Source organism: Bubalus kerabau, chromosome 6, assembly GCF_029407905.1.
Source record: "Bubalus kerabau isolate K-KA32 ecotype Philippines breed swamp buffalo chromosome 6, PCC_UOA_SB_1v2, whole genome shotgun sequence".
NCBI classification, from domain to species: Eukaryota; Metazoa; Chordata; class Mammalia; order Artiodactyla; family Bovidae; genus Bubalus; species Bubalus kerabau.
In genome coordinates, this window is record NC_073629.1 from 44,164,293 (window position 1) to 44,184,628 (window position 20,336).

The window sequence follows — 20,336 nt, forward strand, 5'->3', positions numbered from 1 at the left end:
GCTCAACATTCAGAAAACGAAGATCATGGCATCTGGTACCATCACTTCCTGGGAAATAGATGGGGAAACAGTGGAAACAGTGTCAGGCTTTATTTTTTTGGGCTCCAAAATCACTGCAGATGGTGATTGCAGCCATGAAGTTAAAAGACTCTTACTCCTTGGAAGGAAAGTTCTGACCAACCTAGATAGCATATTGAAAAGCAGAGACATTACTTTGCCAACAAAGGTCCGTCTAGTCAAGGCTATGGTTTTTCCTGTGGTCATGTATGGATGTGAGAGTTGGACTGTGAAGAAGGCTGAGCGCCGAAGAATTGATGCTTTTGAACTGTGGTGTTGGAGAAGACTCTTGAGAGTCCCTTGGACTGCAGGGAGATCCAACCAGTCCATTCTGAAGGAGATCAGCCCTGGGATTTCTTTGGAAGGAATGATGCTAAAGCTGAAACTCCAGTACTTTGGCCACCTCATGCGAAGAGTTGACTCATTGGAAAAGACTCTGATGCTGGGAGGGGTTGGGGGCAGGAGGAGAAGGGGGCGACAGAGGATGAGATGGCTGGATGGCATCACCGACTCGATGGACATGAGTTTGAGTGAACTCTGGGAGTTGGTGATGGACAGGGAGGCCTGGCGTGCTGCGATTCATGGGGTCGCAAAGAGTCGGACACGCTGAGCAACTGAACTGAACTGAACTGTGCCTGTTTCTGTGTGAGTAACTCAGAAAGTTTATCTGAACAACCAATGACATCATCGAGGACATTTCAAACTGCAAAGATGCTTTGACCCCGACATCTAGAAATCTTTTTGACTGACTGCCCCCAGGCTCAGAAACTGGCTTATAATCTGCTTCATCATTAGCCATTGTTTTCCCTTTTGTTTCCATAGAGATGCCTCTTATTAAAAGCTGACTGTTTATACCATAGGACAGCTTTGGTACTCCCGTCTGGATCACTGCGTCTTGAAATGAGATGTAATTTTTTAACTGAACTGACTATTCTAAGAACTTAGAAACTTAATCAGTGAAATGGAGGACTCTACTAACGCTTTCTCCCTCTCTGCAGTCAGCAGCTCAGCTTTAATTTGTGAGACTTCCAGGGACATTTCAGCCGAGGGAATGATGGGAGTCCAGGCTGCGTGTGTGCTCAGTTGTGTCCAACTCTTTGTGACCCCATGGACTGTAGCCCACCAGGCTCCTCTGTCTACTGCATTTTCCAGACGATAATACTGGAGTGGGTTGCCATTTCCTCCTCCAAGGGATCTTCCTGACCCAGGGATCAAACTTGCATCTCCTGTGTCTCCTGCATTGGTAAGTGGATTGTTTACCACTGCTCCAGCTGGGAAGCCCTTGTGTCTTCCTAAAAGAAGGAAATAAGCTCTTACGCAAAGGTGCACTCCCTGCATGAACACCCTTGTTGCCAGATACAAAATTTTGAGGTCAAGAAGATTGTATAAAGAATACATTTGAATCAGTTCTAATGAGGTGGATGAAACCAGAGCCTATTATACAGAGTGAATGAAGTAAGCCAGAAAGAAAAACACCAATACAGTATACTAACGCATATATATGGAATTTAGAAAGATGGTAATGATAACCCTGTATGCGAAACAGCAAAGGAGACACAGATGTATAGAACAGTCTTTTGGACTCTGTGGGAGAGGGAGAGGGTGGGATGATTTGGGGGAATGGCATTGAAACACGTATAATATCATATAAGAAACGAATCGTCAGTCCAGGTTCGATACAGGATGCTTGGGGCTGGTGCACTGGGACAACCCGGAGGGATGGTATGGGGAGAAAGGTGGGAGGGGGATTTAGGATGGGGAGCACGTGTACACCCGTGGCAGATTCATGTTGATGTGTGGCAGAACCAATACAATATTGTAAAGTAATTAGCCTCCAATTAAAATAAATAAATTAAAAAAAAAAACTGTTCATTGAAAAAAAATAAAAACCTTGCTACTTCTTTAATTCACTATCTCAACCCAAACTCTATCTAGATTCTTTACTCATTGGGGACCCAAAACCTAAGTTTTTTTTTGTCCTATCAATTCTTTATAAATTTGTTGTTGCTGTTTTTTGTCTAAAAAGTATAAAAGCTGTCTGCTCTGGCCACTTCTTATTTCCCATTTTTATGAGAACTCCATGCTCATGAATTATGATTTTTCTTTTTCTCCTGTTAATTAGTCTTGTGTCAACATTATCAGGTCAGCCACAAGAACTCAAGAGGGGGAGAGGGAAACTTCTGCCTCCTATCTTCATGGTAAGTTATATTTACCACTGTTTTCTTTTACATATAAATCTCTGTGTCATACATGGGAAACTCATGCTGGACCTCAAGTCTCTTCACATTTATTATTAAAAACACTAATGTTGACTAGACATGACTTGCAAGAGCAATTTTTGATCATTTTGAGCTGCAAAACAAACAACCAAAATCCCTTTAAACATCCAGGATTTTTTTCTTTTCTCCCAACACCAAAGAGAAATTTATGGTAACCTAATTCACCATTTATATCTTGTTTGATAAGGTTCAAAACACTGGTCTTAAGACTTCATCCAGGAAGAAAAAGCACCAGGATTATGACTCTATCTTCTTAACAGTAAGCTACCATATTTTAAGAACAATCATGTCTCATGTTTCTAAAAAATTCTCCAGACACATGTGCCCTAAAAGACTCTGAGTAGGAGTCTCTTCCAAAATTGGCTATGAACAAAATATGAAACGATCAAGTTACTTTGTTAAAGTAAAAGATGAAACTGGTAAGGGTCATCAAAATACTGAGACATTTTAAAGAATCCTGAGTATGCAGAACTTTAAATGTCTTCAGTTTCTGGTATTTTGCAATAAGGAAGTATCTCCAATCTTACTTAATTACCTACCCACCCTTAACTATGGGAAAGTATTTGAGGCAGTGGGAATATTATACTCCTGACCCAATTGGATGCATAGTATTAAACAACAAAAATTCAACTAACTTCAAGAATCAAATTGGCTTTACTAAACAATTCATGAATCAGGCAGCATCCCATTTAAAAAATACAAAAGAAAAGGAAAGATGTTTTAAAGGTGGAAAGGGAGTGAGAAAAGGAAATTATTAGCTAAGCTCACCCTCCTTCAGAAATGCTTGGGGCCTCAACTGCTTGCACCAGGAGCTGTTGACTAGTTTGGTGGGGTTGGGGGCGGGGGGGCAGATGGAGGAGACTCACCCAGCCTATGCAGCCTGAGACTTTCCTTGTGGCCAGATGAGTTTGTATGGACAAGCTTGTCCATTGGTAGCTTCATTAAGGCTTGTAGTCTGTCTTTAGTGCTCCCTCTTGGCAGAGCCTTATAGGAAGGCAGCTGGCAAAGCAAAAATGTGGTTTGCAGAGTTCCAATTCCAGCATCATTAATGCAGATTTGGAAGAAGCAATGTGGGTTTGGAACTGAGGGCGAACAACTTAATAACTTGTTCCAGCAAACTACTAGGAAATATGGTGTTAAGAATCTTTTCTCAGATATGTTTGGCAGCTAGTGTTTATGTGATTTTTAGTAGGGTACTTGCATGTTGCTATAAAATGCTAATTTTATAAATCCTGTGATATTACATATTATAAAAGATTCACAGGTATTCCTTGCGATCTGAATCTACTGCACAGTCGGAGTCTGGAAAGTGAATACTGGGTTATCTACATCTATTTAATTCCTGAGTTTTGGATAGCAAGAGTGAGAGTTCAGATAATGATGGATACAGTTTCTGTCAGACAATAGAATCTTAGAAATTTAGCAGAATCTATTTGGTTACTGAGTTTATACAAGATGGATTTAGATCCTGAGGTGTACTTACATTTTATTTCCAGATACAGACTCAGTTCAGTTCAGTTCAGTTCAGTCGCTCAGTCGTGTCCGACTCTCTGAGACCCCATGAATCGCAGCACGCCAGGCCTCCCTGTGCATCACCAACTCCAGGAGTTCACTCAAACTCATGTCCATCGAGTCAGTGATGCCATCAAGCCATCTCATCCTCTGTTGTCCCCTTCTCCTCCTGCCCCCAATCCCTCCCAGCATCAGAGTCTTTTCCAATGAGTCAACTCTTCATGTGAGATGGCCAAAGTACTGGAGTTTCAGCTTCAGCATCATTCCCTCCAAAGAAATCCTAGGGCTGATCTCCATCAGAATGGACTGGTTGGATCTCCTTGCAGTCCAAGGGACTCTCAAGAGTCTTCTCCAACACCACAGTTCAAAAGCATCAATTCTTCAGCGCTCAGCCTTCTTCACAGTCCAACTCTCACATCCATACATGACCACAGGAAAAACCATAGCCTTGACTAGATGGACCTTTGTTGGCAAAGTAATGTCTCTGCTTTTGAATATGCTATCTAGGTTGGTCAGAACTTTCCTTCCAAGGAGTAAGCGTCTTTTAATTTCATGGCTGCAGTCACCATCTACAGTGATTTTGGAGCCCAGAAAAATAAAGTCTGACACTGTTTCCACTGTTTCCCCATTTATTTCCCATGAAGTGATGGTACCGGATGCCATGATCTTCGTTTTCTGAATGTTAGATTTAAGCCAACTTTTCACTCTCCGCTTTCACTTTCCTCAAGAGGCTTTTTAGTTCCTCTTCACTTTCTGCCATAAGGGTGGTGTCATCTGCATATCTGAAGTAATAACAAAAGTTTACTGAAAAAGTAGTTTTCCTGGAACATGTTTTATGTAGACAGGCAAATACATATATGCATATAACATAGTTCTTTCTGGGCTTCCCTTGTGGCTCAGTTATAAAGGATCTGCCTGAAATGTGAGAGACCTGGGTTTGATCCCTGGGTTGGGAAGATCCCCTGGAGTAGGGAAAGGCTACCCACTCCAGTATTCTGGCCGGGAGAATTCCATGGACTATGCAGTCCATGGGGCTGCAAAGAGTAGGACATAACTGAATGACTTTTGCTTTCACTTTTCACTTTCACATATCTTAACATTCAGTTCAGTTCAGTCACTCATAGAACTTGTGTTAAAGAGTAAAGCTTTCAAATTTCATTGTGATACATAGAATATACAGAAATGAATTCTATGGAAATGCCATTTACTTAATAGCTAATAAACTGACTAAACACTAAGTTCAGTTCAGTTGCTCAGTTGTGTCCGACTCTTTGCGACCCCATGGACTGCAGCTTGCCAGGCCTCCCTGTCCATCACCAACTCCCATAGTTTACCTAAACTCATTTCCATTGAGTCAGTGATGCCATCCAACCATCTCATCCGATGTCATCCCCTTCTCCTCCCGCCCTCAATCTTACCCAGCATCAGGGTCTTTTCAAATAAGTCAGTTCTTCGCATCAGGTGGGCAAAGTATTGGAGTTTCAGCTTCAGCACCAGTCCTTCCAATGAATATTCAGGGCTGATTTCCTTTAGGATGGACTGGTTGGATCTCCTTTCAGTCCAAGGGACTCTCAAGAGTCTTCTCTAACACCACAGTTCAAAAGCATCAATTCTTTGTCACTCAGCTTTCCTTATAGTCCAACTCTCATATCCATACATGACCACTGGAAAACCATAGCCTTGACCAGAAGGACCTTTGTTGGCAAAGTAACATGTCTGCTTTTTAATATGCTGTCTAGGTTGGTCATAATTTTCCTTCCAAGGAGCAAGTGTCTTTTAACTTCATGGCTGCAATCACCATCTGCAGTGATTTTGGAGCCCCTCAAAACAAAGTCTGTCACTATTTCCACTGTTTCCCCGTCTATTTGTCACGAAGTGATGGGACCGGATGCCATTATCTTAGTTTTCTGAATGCTGAGTTTTAAGCCAACTTTTTCACTCTCCTCTTTCACTTTCATCAAGAAGCTTTTTAGTTCCTCTTCACTTTCTGCGATAAGGGTGGTGTCATCTGCATATCTGAGGTTGCATATATGCATATCTGCATATTGTATATCGGCAATCTTGATTCCAGCTTATGCTTTATTTAGCCCAGCGTTTCTCATGATGTACTCTGCATGGAAGTTAAATAAGCAGGGTGACAATATACAGCCTTGAAGTACTCCTTTCCCGATTTAGAACCAGTCTGTTGTTCTATGTCCAGTTCTAACTGTTGCTTCCTGACCTGCATACAGATTTCTCAGGAGGCAGGTCAGGTGGTCTGGTATTCCCATCTCTTTCAGAATTTTCCAGTTTATTGTGATCCACACAGTCAAAGGCTTTGGCATAGTCAATAAAGGCCAAGTAGATGTTTTTCTGGAACTCTCTTGCTTTTTCGATGATCCAACGGATGTTGGCAATTTGATCTCTGGTTCTTCTGTCTTTTCTGAATCCAGCCTGAACATCTGGAAGTTCACGTTTCGCGTACTGTCGGAGCCTGGCTTGGAGAATTTTGAGCATTACATTACTAGCATGTGAGATGAGTGCAATTGTGTGGTAGTTTGAGCATTCTTTGGCATTGCCTTTCTTTGGGATTGGAATGAAAACTGACCTTTTCCAGTCCTAACGCTAGACTATTTTTATAATTTGGTTTGTTTAAAGCAAAATAAAATTTGATATTGCTTTGGACATGTTAAAATGGGGCTCTTTCTGCACTTATGAACTGCCTAACATTTATGAGGATTCATTTGAGGGTTCACATGTGTATTCAGTCTTGTTTTCCCTTGTGGCTCAGATGGTAAAGAATCTGCCTGCAATGCAGGAGAGAGAGAAATCACTCAGTCGTGTCTGACTCTTTGCAATCCCATGGACTGTAGCCTACCAGGCTTCTACGTCCATGGGATTTTCCAGGCAAGAGTACTGGAGTGGGTTGCCATTTCCTTCTCCAGGGGATCTTCCTGACCCAGGGATCGAACCCAGGTCTCCTGCATTGCAGACAGATGCTTTACCATCTGAGCCACCAGGGAAGCAATGCAGGAGACTCAGGTCCAATCCCTGGCTCTGGAAGATCCCCTGAAGAAAGGCATAGCAATCCACTCCAGTACTGTTTCCTAGAGAGTTCCACAGACAGAGAAGCCTGGCGGGCTAGAGTCCATGGACTTGCAAAGAGTGAGTCAGACTACACTTTCACTTTCATTCAGCCTAGGACATTGGGTTATCAGATCAGATCAGATAAGTCACTCAGTCGTGTCCGACTCTCTGCGACCCCATAAATCGCAGCACGCCAGGCCTCCCTGTCCATCACCAACTCCCGGAGTTCACTCAAACTCATGTCCATTGAGTCGGTGATGCCATCCAGCCATCTCATCCTCTGTCGTCCCCTTCTCCTCCTGCCCCCAATCCCTCCCAGCATCAGGGTCTTTTCCAATGAGTCAACTCTTTGCATGAGATGGCCAAAGTACTGGAGTTTCAGCTTTAGCATCATTCCTTCCAAAGAAATCCCAGGGCTGATCTCCTTCAGAATGGTCTGGTTGGATCTCCTTGCAGTCCAAGGGACGCTCAAGAGTCTTCTTCAACACCACATTTTCAAAAGCATCAATTCTTCGGCGCTCAGCCTTCTTCGTCACAGTCCAACTCTCACATCCATACATGACCACTGGAAAAACCATAGCCTTCAGTGGTACTTTAAGTATCAATAGTTTTGACCTTTTCCCTGAGGTCTCTTCCTTTCATTATCTTTTTCTATCTTTATGGTTCACACTTACCTTTTCCTTTTTGTTACACGTCTCCCTTAAAGAGGTCTTTATTATTGATTCAGTCTATTTGTTTAGGTTCTGTTAGGGATTAAATAGGGATTTTCATCACCAGAGAAACCACGTGTGTTAGTGTCCCAAATAAATTTGCTGTTCATCTGTTTCCTCATTTCCCTCCCTTTGCTATTGATAACCGTGCTATTTAGAACGACCAGAGAAGGGTCGATTTATTTTAAGGTTTCTTGCTGTCTGGTTTCTAGTAGCAGACTTGGTACTGTTAGTGCAAGTCTGGTATATAGTCTTAGAATCAGGTAGATACAGGTTTTCAGATCCTTGACGTGTATTATTCATATAATCTTGGGTAAGTTACTTCACTTTTCCTAAATTTTTTGTAATAGAGTGGTTAATGTTTACCTAACTGGTCTGTTTGGATTCATGGGATATAACATAATAAAGCATCTGGCCTAATTTTTCCTCTTTTGCATTTTTTCAGGAGTAGAAAGGGCTTCCCAAGTGGTGCGGTGGTAAAGAATCCACCTGCTGATGCAGGAGATGTGGGTTCGATCCCTGGGTCAACATGACCCCCTGGGAAGGAAATAGCAACCCACTCCAGGGTTCTTGCCTAGAAAACTCTATGGACAGGGAAGCCTGACAGGCTACAGTGCACGGGGTCACAAAGAGCTGGACATAACAGAACGACTGAGCATGCAACCTCCTAGAGGTGAGGGGGCCTACAGAGATGATCTCCCTAGTGCTGGCTAGGGGAGCTTTCATTTCTGGGAAGGTGAGACTGCAATTAGTTTTGGGAATGAATTTGCTTTGGTGGCACTGATGTGGGCTTAACACAAATGACTTCATTTCAGGCGTGTTGTTTCTTTTTAATAATAGAAACACCACATCTCTGAATAGTAGGCATTGTTATCCAAAGAGGCTTTATGCAAAAGTGTTTTTTATCCTCTTATACTATCACTAAACTGAAATGAAAACCTCTTTACTAGTTGGAAAAAAAAATATTTTAATTTTCTCGCTGTTTAAAACTTCAACCTTATCTAGTGTTGAAATGATATGTGTTTAGAGTTTTGGTCTTAATTCCTTTTCTTTTTTTCCCTATCTTTATTCAGATGCAATCCATATATTTAAGTTTAAGGTGAACAATATGATGATATGCTATACATACCACAGTATGGGATTTCTTTTCTACAGAGGAGCCTGGAGGGCTACAATCCATGGGGTCAAGATAGAGTTGGATACATCCTAGTGACTAAATAGCAACAACATATAACTGATTCACTTTGCTGTACACTTGAAACTAACACAACATTGAAAATAAACTCTATTGCAATAAAAATAAATAAATACATAAGTCTGCTTCTCTTCCAAAAAAAAGAAAAGTCAACTCATTTCATTTAGAATTGGTTAATTCTACTCAATGGGAAGTAACCAATCCCACCAGGTTTTTGGGTAGTTTGGGAATATTTGACAGGCCATGTAAAGGCTAACAAGGCAGAGTGTATATAATTATGGTCAATATTGATCCAAAAGGAAGGCAACGTTTCATTTATGAGAGTTTAAAATAAAGCCCCTTATAGTATGATTTATATCAGGGTTAAACTTACTCTCAAGTTAAATTTATTTTGAAATTTAAAGCAAACATACATGCCCTGATTTCAGCTGGCAAAGTCCCTAGTTAGCTAAAACTGTTGGTTTCCCCATCTGGAGTCAGCTGTTTAAAAGGGTGAGGTAGAGAGGTGCGCTGAGCACACACTGCCCTCTGGTGGCGCTTGCTCAAACTCGGTCAGCTTCCAAGAGGAGCCTGGGCCCGCAGCTAAGCAGGCTCTTGACAGGGTGTACTCCTGAACCAGTTCTACCGCTGATTTCAGAGTCTGCAGGATGGCTCTTGGAGGGCCTTCTTTTAAGAATTAAAAAAAAAAGCTTAATTGTATCTAAGCTTTCAAAGATAGCTTTTTGTCCCATTCTATAAAAAATGATTAGATGCTTTTTGAATTGAAGAATTCTCGTTAGACTACAAAAAGAACGACCATGTTCCCTAGAAGTCAAATACTTTAACTGAATGTTGATATCATTTTGATGTGAATTCTAATTTTCTTGAATTCCCTGACCTCTCTGAAATAGGGTCAATTTTATACCTGGGTTCAAATGGCTGGGGAGCCTGTGTTGTCATAAGCCAGCAATAGTGGCACTGAGATCAGGGATGTCCCCCAGAGGCCCCCAGGTCTCGTCTTACACCATGGAGACACAGGAAGAAGACTGCTGAGCTGAGCATCAGGATGCTGCTGCTGCTGCTAAGTCGCTTCAGTCATGTCCGACTCTGTGCAACCCCATAGACGGTAGCCCACCAGGCTTCCCCGTCCCTGGGATTCTCCAGGCAAGAACACTGGAGTGGGTTGCCATTTCCTTCTCCAATGCATGAAAGAGAAAAGTGAAAGTGAAGTCTCTCAGTCGTGTCCGACTCTTAGCGACCCCATGGACTGCAGCCCACCAGGCTCCTCTGTCCATGGGATTTTCCAGGCAAGAGTACTGGAGTGGGGTGCCATTGCTTTCTCTGAGCATCAGGATACCTGCATCTAAAAATTTATGTAACACTTAGGATCTAAATTTTTATGTAAAATGATGTGAGAGAGAGATAGAAAAGAGAGAACTGATTATAGATGAAAAGATTTGAGATATGCTAGAAGCCTATAAAATAATCAAGCACATTATAGATATCTAATTAGGATAAACACAGGTTTACTGAACAAGCTGAGTAAAAATTCTGAAACGATCCCTGATGGCTCAGACAGTAAAGAATCTGCGTGCAACACAGGAGACGTGGGCTCGATCCCTGGGTCGAGAAGATCCCCTGGAGAAGGAAATGGCAACCCGTTACAGTATTCTTGCCTAGAGAATTCCACGGGGCTGCAAAGAGTTGGACACGGTTGAGTGACTAACACTTCACTTTCATATTTAGCTAACTTTTTAAAAAATGGACTACTTCACTAGCAGATAATGAACTTTTAAAATCTGAAGTGATAAATCACAAAACCTAGTTTAATTACTATTGAAATAGTACAAGGGCTCTATAACAGGTTTTAATGTCAGGACTAGGGGGCCATTTTATTGTACTCAAACCTATAGACAGAATAGTGCACAAATTGTAAGTGTGAAGGCTATGGTTTTTCCAGTGGTCATGTATGGATGTGAGAGTTGGACTGTGAAGAAAGCTGAGCACTGAAGAATTGATGCTTTTGAACTGTGGTGTTGGAGAAGACTCTTGAGAGTCCCTTGGACTGCAAGGAGATCCAACCAGTCCATTCTGAAGGAGATCAGCCCTGGGATTTCTTTGGAAGGAATGATGCTAAAGCTGAAACTTTAGTACTTTGGCCACCTCACTCGAAGAGTTGACTCATTGGAAAAGACTCTGATGCTGGGAGGGATTGGGGGCAGGAGGAGAAGGGCACAACAGAGGATGAGATGGCTGGATGGCATCACCGACTCAATGGACATGAGTTTGAGTGAACTCTGGGAGTTGGTGATGGACAGGGAGGGCTGGTGTGCTGCAATTCATTGGTTTGCAAAGAGTCGGACACGACTGAGTGACTGAACTGAACTGAGCTTAAGGATTTTCAATAAACTTGCCTTCTACATATAAATAGCAACTGATTAGCAGGAGTTCCCTAATGGTCCAGTGGTTAGGACTCCATGCTTCCACAGGCCTGGGTTTGATACCTGGTTGGGGAGCAGAGGTCCCACAAGGCATGCTGTGCAGCCAAAATAGGTAAATAAAGAAATAAAGTGGCAGCCATCAGGACACAGTGCCCAGAAGCCTTTCTCATGCCTTTCTTTAAGCTCTGTACATATCCACTATCCTGACTTTCCATAGCAAAGATTATTTTTGTTCATTTGTATTTTCTAGTATTACTCTACTGCATCTGACTCAACACTACTTGTGAACTTGGGAGATTTATCTTCATAGTTGCTCTAGATGTATTTGATACTTCTCATTGCTGTGTACCCCACTGTGCAAACATACCAGAATTTATCTGTTTTTCTGTTGATGAGCATTTGAGAAGTTTCAAGTTTGGTCTACCATAAATTATGTTTCTTTGAACATTCTTGTGTATGTATTCTGTTGAACATATGAACATGTTTCTCTTAGATATATATACCCCAAATGGAACTTGGGTATGTTTAGGCTTATTGCGACATGCATGATAAGTTGCTTCCATTGTGTCCGACTCTGTGCGACGCTATGGACTGTAGCCTGCCAGGCTCCTCTGTCCATGGGATTCTCCAGGAAAGAATACTGGAGTGGGTTGCCATGCCCTCCTGCAGGGAATCTTCCTGACCCAGGGATTGAGCTCGAGTCTCATATGCCTCCTGCAATGGCAGGTGGGTTCTTTACCTCTAGCGTTACCTAGGAAACCCCTTAAGCTTATTGCTGCTGCTGCTGCTAAGTTGCTTCAGTCGTGTCTGACTCATGCAACCCCACAGACGGCGGCCCACCAGGCTCCCCCGTCCCTGGGATTCTCCAGGCAAGAACACTGGAGTGGGTTGCCATTTCCTTCTCCAATGCATGAAAGTGAAAAGCGAAAGTGAAGTCGCTCAGTCGTGTCCAACTCTTAGCGACCCCATGGACTGCAGCCCACCAGGCTCCTCCGTAGGTGCTGCCAAGTTGTTTTCCAAAGTAGTTGTGCCAATTTACACTCCTACAGGCAGTGTATGAGAGTTCTAATCACTCCGTCTTCATGCCAGTACTTAGTGTTTTCTCTTTTTTGTTTTAGCCATGTTTATGGGTGTAGCTAATTTGTATTTATTCTAGTTTGCTTTTCAAGGCTTTATCCTGTGTCTTATTATAATTTAACTCAATACAAATCATGTTGCTCACATTCCACAGGCACCCCACATTCACTCTTCCCTCCCTCCCTCTGCTTGGTATAGAAGCCTTTCTAAGCCTGTCCAGGCCCCACGATTTTCCAAATCTCAATTTTTAGTGCACCTTTTCAATAAAGAACTCCTACAAGGTCAATGTGAGCTAAAAAGCTTACCTGCTTCATACGTATGTATATCAGATTGTGAGGTATACGTCCTAGGAGAGAGAAAAAATTTTGTTTAGCTGTGAAGTCACATTTCAGTTCAGTTGTGGATATTTCTGTTACTGTGCTCCTCATTAGTTAGTCCAGAGAAAATGAAATATAGTCATTAATTTACTGAGCACTACGTGTGTTTAAGGCTGGGATATACAAGGGTGAACAAGGCTCATGGAACTTTCTTCTTATAGGGGAAACTTCAAAATCCCCACAATAATTCTCGAAAGGTTTTATGAAATAAAGGCTATACATTTAGAAACAAAAAATTAAAAATATCCAATATGTTAAGGTGCCATATTTCGGGGTAGCTTGTCCTGAACCCCATTACAATGTTCTAGGCACTGGACTCCATGCTCCATCCTGTTTTCAGGTAGAAATGTCAATCTAGCAGGGGACCTATTTTAATTAAACAATGACTAATGTAGAATTATAACTATTTAAGTGATGCAAAGAAAGTTCACAGAGTCAGTATAGTAAGGAAATCTGGTCTATAGGATCAAGGAAGGCCCATTTAATACTGAAAAAGAATACAGAATGAAAAAAAAAAATACTGAAGTACATACCTGTTGTATTAAATGAGGCTATGAGTTTTTGAAGCAGAGTCTGAATTTGTAATTAGCATATAAAATGAATTAGTGGTTTTCAAAGCACCTTTCTTTTTATAAATAGCACAGAACTTGGTTTCTGCTCCTTTATAGCGGTTAAACTTTTCAAATGAACAGTTAAAATATGCTAATATTTGACACTGACTTGGAAATTTTCAATTTTTACTGAAATAGATAACATGGTCTTTGACAACTGCATGATAAATACTGGTGAGAGAAATGTTTTACCTGTTTGTTGGGTATTCATCAGGACCTGAAAAATAGAACCATGTAGAACAGCTTACCTCAATTTGTTTCACTTAAGTAACCCAAAGGTCATTTACCCACCTACCCTCTCACTCAATTGTTAAACCTCATCATTACCTTCTTTCTTAAAAGCTTTCGCGTACAAGAGAATATCTCTTATATTATTTCCCAGATAATCATCATTAGGAGCAACCATTTACTGTAAGATGAATCAACAATATTTCAAGAACTATACTAACTGCTAAAAGAAAGCAAGGGTAGAAAATTGAACTGATTAAATCATTTTTTATCACTGACTCAATGGACATGGGTTTGGGTGAACTCTGGGAGTTGGTGATGGACAGGGAGGCCTGGCGTGCTGCGGTTCATGGGGTTGCAAAGAGTCAGACACGACTGAGCGACTGAACTGAACTGAAGCAAAGTTAGCCTTTGGGCTTCCCTGGTGGCTCAGATGGTAGAGTCTGCCTGCAGTGCGGGAGACCCGGGTTCAATCCCTGGGTCGGGAAGATCCCCCGGAGAAGAAAATGGCAACCCTCTCCAGTATTCTTGCCTGGAGAATCCCATGGAGAGAGGAGTCTGGCAGTCTACAGTCTATGGAGTTGCAAAGAGACATGACTGGGCAACTTCACAAGCAAAGTCAGGAATGCTAAGAACTTATTTTTATAATTTCTTAACATACATAATTCTGTGTACTACATTTGCGAATAATTCTGTTTTGTTCATTTTCCCCTTTAACTGCTATTTCATTCTAGATAGAATGAGATTTAATATAATAAAATCCTTAGGTCCCACTTTTAACTAAATAAAGCTTTTATCTTTTTTTTTTTTTTTTTTACTTTTAAACATCATGTCTACATTTAGGAGCTAGATTTAGGATCTACCCTGTAGCTCAGATGGTAAAGAATCTGCTTGTAATGCAGGAGACCTGGGTTCCATCCCTGGGTTGGGAAGATCTCCTGGAGAAGGAAACGGCAATCTACTCTAGTATTATTGCCTGCAGAATCCCTTGGACAGAGGAGCCTGGCAGGCTACAGTCTGTGGGTTGCAAACAGTCAGACATGACTGAGTGACTAACACTACTACTATTTTACTAAAAATTACTAAAGAAAGATAATTTAAACATCCTCAGGTCCTACTTTTAACTAAATAAAGCTTCATATATCTTTTAACTTTTAAACATCACATAATTAAATAGGCCAAATATATCTCAAAATGCAACTTGGGAATTTAAGTTTGAAATTTCTGACTCTATTGATTATATTTGAATGCTTTGGTTATTACCTTCAACATTTTAAATTTTCCATGAGAAATACAATTGTTCTATAATCAATCTGGGTCATGACTGACTTTTCCCATTTTTGAAGGTCAACATTAGTTCTTCTGAGAAGTGTCCTTACCTGTCTCACTCTCCCCACCATATATTAATAATAATTTTATTATTGAGAATTTAGAGATACAATTGGTATGACAGTAGTTTCAGATGTACATCATAATGATCTGATATTTGTATATATTGTAAAATGATCACTCCAAGTCTAGTCAACATTTGTTACTATAGTTAACACATTTTTTTCTTGTGCTGAGCAATTTTAAGATCTACTCTCAGCAACTTTCAAGTACGTAGTATAATATTACTAACTATAGTTGTCATGTAGTACATTACATCCCCATGACTTTATTATTTTATAACTGGAAGTTTGTACCTTTTGACCCCCTTCATCTATTTTACCCACACCAACCCCTCCCCACTGTGGGATTTATTACAACCTGAAGAGAAAATGTGGAGTAAACTACCAAGGGTAAAATATTTATTATTCCAAATATCTTTACTGGTATAGCCTGACTTTACCAAATAGCAAGAAGATTGTATATAGTACCATGGGATAACTTTCCTATATCTATGGTATGAAAGTTTAGAGAAAACTGTTAAAAGCCCACAATTGTAATAAGCCTTGAAATATATATAACTGGAACACCAAAAATCATTTTGGTTCAACAACCCAGGATCAGAATACACAGACTTTGATGATTTAAATAAACAGTTGAAATATTTACCTGACAGAATTGTGACTACTTATGCTACTTTAGCAGAGAAGGCAATGGCAACCCACTCGTGTTCTTGCCTGGAGAATCCAGGGACGGGAAGCCTGGTGCGCTGCCGTCTATGGGGTCTCACAGAATCGGACACGACTAAAGCGACGCAGCAGCAGCAGCAGCATGCTATTTTAGCAGAGAAGGCAATGGCAACCCACTCCAGTGTTCTTGCCTGGAGAATCCCAGGGACGGGGGAGCCTGGTGGGCTGCCGTCTATGGGATCGCACAGAGTCGGACACGACTGAAGTGACTTAGCAGCAGCATGCTATTTTAGCGGAGAAGGCAATGGCACCCCACTCCAGTACTCTTGCCTGGAAAATCCCATGGACAGAGGAGCCTGGTAGGTTGCAGTCCATGGGGTTGCTAAGAGTCAGACATGACTGAGCGACTTCATTTTCACTTTCCACTTTCATGCATTGGAGAAGGAAATGGCAACCCACTCCAGTGCTCTTGCCTGGAGAATCCCAGGGATGGGGGAGCCTGGTGGGCTGCCGTCTATGGGGTCGCACAGAGTTGGACACGACTGAAGCGACTTAGCAGCAGCAGCAGCATGCTATTTTAGAATGTTTTGGCTAAAGGGTTGTTTCCTTACAGGAGCAATGGGAATAATAAAAGAATATTAGAAAATGGAGTTGCTTTACACAAATAACATTTCTAATATAAAATCTGAGAATAACAGTAACCACTCAGAATTCTTCTTGCAAAAGCAAAGATGTTGAACCAAATAATTCGGTTGTTTTGGCACTGGAACAATTATTTTCAAAGTTTTGTCCAAGGAGTTTTAGATTTTGTAGGTATTGAACTCAAAGCTGTTCAGTTTTTTTTCCTTTTTTTTTTTTTTTTTTTTGTGAACACTGCTATGTGGCCATGCAATGTTTATAGTTCCTATGGTAAGAATAAGGTAATTTCAAGGAATAAAATAAGATAGGAGAGGCGGAAGAAAAGGGGGAAAGGGAATTTAATTTAAGGGAAATTAAAAAAAGGAAAGTGATGTAAAAAGACAATAGGGTTTTAATAAAATCTGGTTAGTTATTCTTAAAAAGGGCAACTTCAAATTTCTAATATATATATATATATATACACACACACACATATGAACATTTCAACAGGATTATAAAAGACAAAAAGAGTCAATGATAAAAATAAAACTGGAAGAAAAAAAGGGAAGAGAGAAAAACCTGTCATCCAAGTTTTAAAAAAGTGCTGTGCTCAATCATGTCCAACTGTTTGCAACCTCATGGACTGTAGCCCACCATGCTCCTATATCCATGGGATTCTCAAGGTAAGGATACTGCAGTGGGTGGCCTGCCCTTCTCCAGGGGATCTTCCTCACCCAGGGACTGAACCCACATCTCCTGCATTGCAATCAGATTCTTTACCACTGAGTCACCTGGGCAGCCCTTTAAAACAGTAGATCATACAAAATATTCTTGAACGACTTGACTGGATAGAAAGGGAGTTATGACAACCATGTGGTAAATGCATTTTCGAATTAAATTTCAATAAAGTGTAGCACCTAAGAACAATTTTTGTAATTTCAAAGATCATGTTAAACTGGAGAGCATTCTCTAACACACAACATGTAGCCTTTCCACCATCCTGCTGATTTCTGTTAAGACAGTAGCTTGAGTAGTCATCTTAAGTTTGATGCTGTGGCTCTCACAGGCCTGTCAGATGCTTTGATAGATTTGAAAGGTGTTTGGCTTCCGGTTTTCAATGTAAAATTCGCCGCATTCCCAAGGACCTATGAAGCAAATTTTGCTGCAATTGTCATCAGAGAAATCCTGATGAGCAAAGCTGTTTCAGTGGTTTGACCATCTTACCTTCCTAGAGCAGAGCTCCTGGAATACGCTGCTATTGTCTTTGCTTGGTCTCAGCATTGTTTAAACTGGGGACAGAAAATTTGTTTCAGTTTTTAGTTTTATGTTGGGTTCATGGTTGTTCATTTACTTATTCTTCTTTAAAGGTGCACGTGTTATATACTCTTTCAGGTGGACAACATATTTCAAAATAATTTTTCTCTAAGAAAGCAATTGTACTTGAACATTCTTTAAGAAGTTACTAGACTGAAAACTGATAAGCCATGTTTTAGCAAGTCCAAGAAACCATTATTCATTAATTACATATGTTGGGCACACATGTATATATAATTATATATGTGCCCAACCTTCTTTAGGTTGGGCACAAGCTTAAGTAGCCTCTGTACTGGGAGTTGTTTTCCAACCAAAGTTGAACCCCATGATGAAAAGGTTTTAAGAGTGACTTTTTAAAAAGCCCTTTAAACCAAACATCTCGGACTATTTGTCAGCAACCAGAAGCATCCTCCTCTCATTTACCACAAAATGTTGTTTAAATATCTTTTTCTACATATTCCGCAGTATGTAAAAGACCAGGAATTGCTGGTTCATGCAACTGTGTTTTGTGGAAAATGGCATCTAGAATCACATTTGATCCAATGGAACAATCACATTATTGGAAACATAAAGAAATTAAGAATGCCTTCATTCAAAGCAACATATTTGCTTATTTCTGAATAAGCAGAGCTGAATTCAGTAAATTTAAGTGACCCTCTAATAGAAAGTTCCTCTAGGTCTTGGAGTTAGTGCTTTGAAGTTAAAGAAGCTCATATTTCCTGAGAACACTTAGAAACAAAGGAATTCTAAAGCTAGTAACAACTGCATTCTAGGTAATTATTCCAAACCATTTCTTATTTTTCTGCTGAAATACATTTTTTCCTTTTACCCAATGATGAGAAATGACCACATCCAAAACAAGAAAAATTTAGACAAAATTCCATCTTGCTTATTAGCAGAGACTTGAATAATAGCTTTGTTTCCTTAAAATTTAATGTATTGAATTATGAATTAAAAATGTAAATGTAAAATGATCAATTATGAAATTTGTTCTTATTTTAACCAAGCCATAAAATTTACAGCCGATTTGAAAGATATAAATGTTGAGTTCTTTCTCCCCCAAAGTAAGGCTTTGGGAAGTCAAGAGGAAAAAGAATTTGGAGAAATCACTGATTAAAGTTAAGTGAATAGGTTACTGTACATCTGTCCACAACATCTAAGCGACAATGAACTCACAGTGAGAAAATTGTATCTAAAAAATTATAGAATATTTTTTGTCATTAGATGCTAGCCTTGGTTTCTGATGATCACAGAACCAGGATATCAGCCATGGATTGCACACTCTGGGCCTCTGTCTCATAAAGACCACTGTTATGGGCAATCAAACTTAATTCTAATGTATTATGAGCTGCCTTCATGAATCCTTTCTATCCTGCAAGGTAGGTATTAACCATCATCCTTGTTTTTACAGCTGAAAATGCAAAGACTCAGAGAAGCAAGTAATCAGCTTTGGAAAGAGCAAAGAAACATTTTAACAAAACTGGGATGAGATTGGAGCCAATTATTAGAGTATCTCAAACATCCTCTGAGCAGTGGTGGGATATACTCAGTGTTCAAGAAAGGTTTTTCTCAGTTCTCTGAGGGATAAAGTATGGTGTGACCAATCAAGAAATTATTATGTTGGTCTAAGGACAAGACAAGAATGCAAATGCAAAGTGGGGAATAGATGAGAGCCTAGGCAGGTAAGTGAAGACTGCAATTTATTGAGTGTGATGTGGCAAAGATGAATTATTTTTTGGAGCACTTCTCCTTAATGTTCTAAGAAAAGACATCTAGTGCTTTGTTTTGTACTTCCAAACATATCAGTTACAATAAATACATTAACACTAGCTTCTGCATCATTAAGAACCATATTTGTTAGTGGACTTCCACAGATATAACTTGCTTCCTTTCACCAAAATTCTCATGTACCAACTTTGACAACTGGCCATCTCTTAAGTTTCCTGTTGCCTTTGAATTTTCTGTCTCACTTTAGTAAGACACTCACATTTACAACTTCATCCAAGTTTTGTAACCTAACTCAGGCACTTTGAGTCTGAATATTGAGCCACTAATATGTAGGGAATCAGCAGCAGCAGCAGCAGCATGCTATGCACAGGCCTGTACTAGAATTAACAGGGCATCTTTGAAAAATAAGAATGACTTTCTCATCACCCCAGGCAAAGGGCTGGGAGCAGTAAAAAGTACATCATGGAAAGACATCTTGAAAACAAGATGCTGAAGTACTGATGTGACTGATGGAAAACCATTAGTGAGTGTTCCCATAACCAGAGCCTTGAGAGAGTTGCTGAAAAATGGGTGTCACTAACCGAAAGGCTATGACCAGTGCATTTTCTTGGCCAAACTCTATCAGTCTTTGCCCTGCTTCATTCCGTATTCCAAGGCCAAATTTGCCTGTTTCTCCAGGTGTTTCTTGACTTCCTCCTTTTGCATTCCAGTCCCCTATAATGAAAAGGACATCTTTTTTGGGTGTTAGTTCTAAAAGGTCTTGTAGGTCTTCATAGAACTGTTGAACTTCAGCTTCTTCAGTGTTACTGGTCAGGGCATAGACTTGGATTACTGTGATACTGAATCGTTTGCCTTGGAAATGAACAGAGATCATTCTGTCATTTTTGAGATTGCATCCAAGTACTGCATTTCGAACCTTTTGTTGACCACGATGGCTACTCCATTTCTTCTAAGGGATTCCTGCCTGCAGTAGTAGATATAACGGTTATCTGAGTTAAATTCACCATTCCAGTCCATTTTAGTTTGCTGATTCCTAGAATGTCGACGTTCACTCTTGCCATCGCCTGTTTGATCACTTCCAATTTGC

The 20,336-nt window shown here is 40.4% G+C and overlaps 2 long non-coding RNA genes across 2 annotated transcripts; one reads left to right on the forward strand and one right to left on the reverse strand.

The window, feature by feature from the left end:
* The first annotated feature begins 1,163 nt into the window (after positions 1–1,163).
* On the forward strand, positions 1,164–19,070 carry LOC129655073 (uncharacterized). The gene is made up of 4 exons (XR_008715747.1): positions 1,164–1,300; positions 2,200–2,255; positions 2,524–2,595; positions 18,933–19,070. It is a non-coding gene; the product is annotated as an uncharacterized LOC129655073 (long non-coding RNA).
* Positions 2,872–14,231, reverse strand: LOC129655071 (uncharacterized). The gene is made up of 4 exons (XR_008715744.1): positions 13,227–14,231; positions 12,622–12,662; positions 3,820–4,630; positions 2,872–3,335 (listed from the first exon to the last, which is right to left on the reverse strand). It is a non-coding gene; the product is annotated as an uncharacterized LOC129655071 (long non-coding RNA).
* Positions 19,071–20,336: the final 1,266 nt, after the last annotated feature.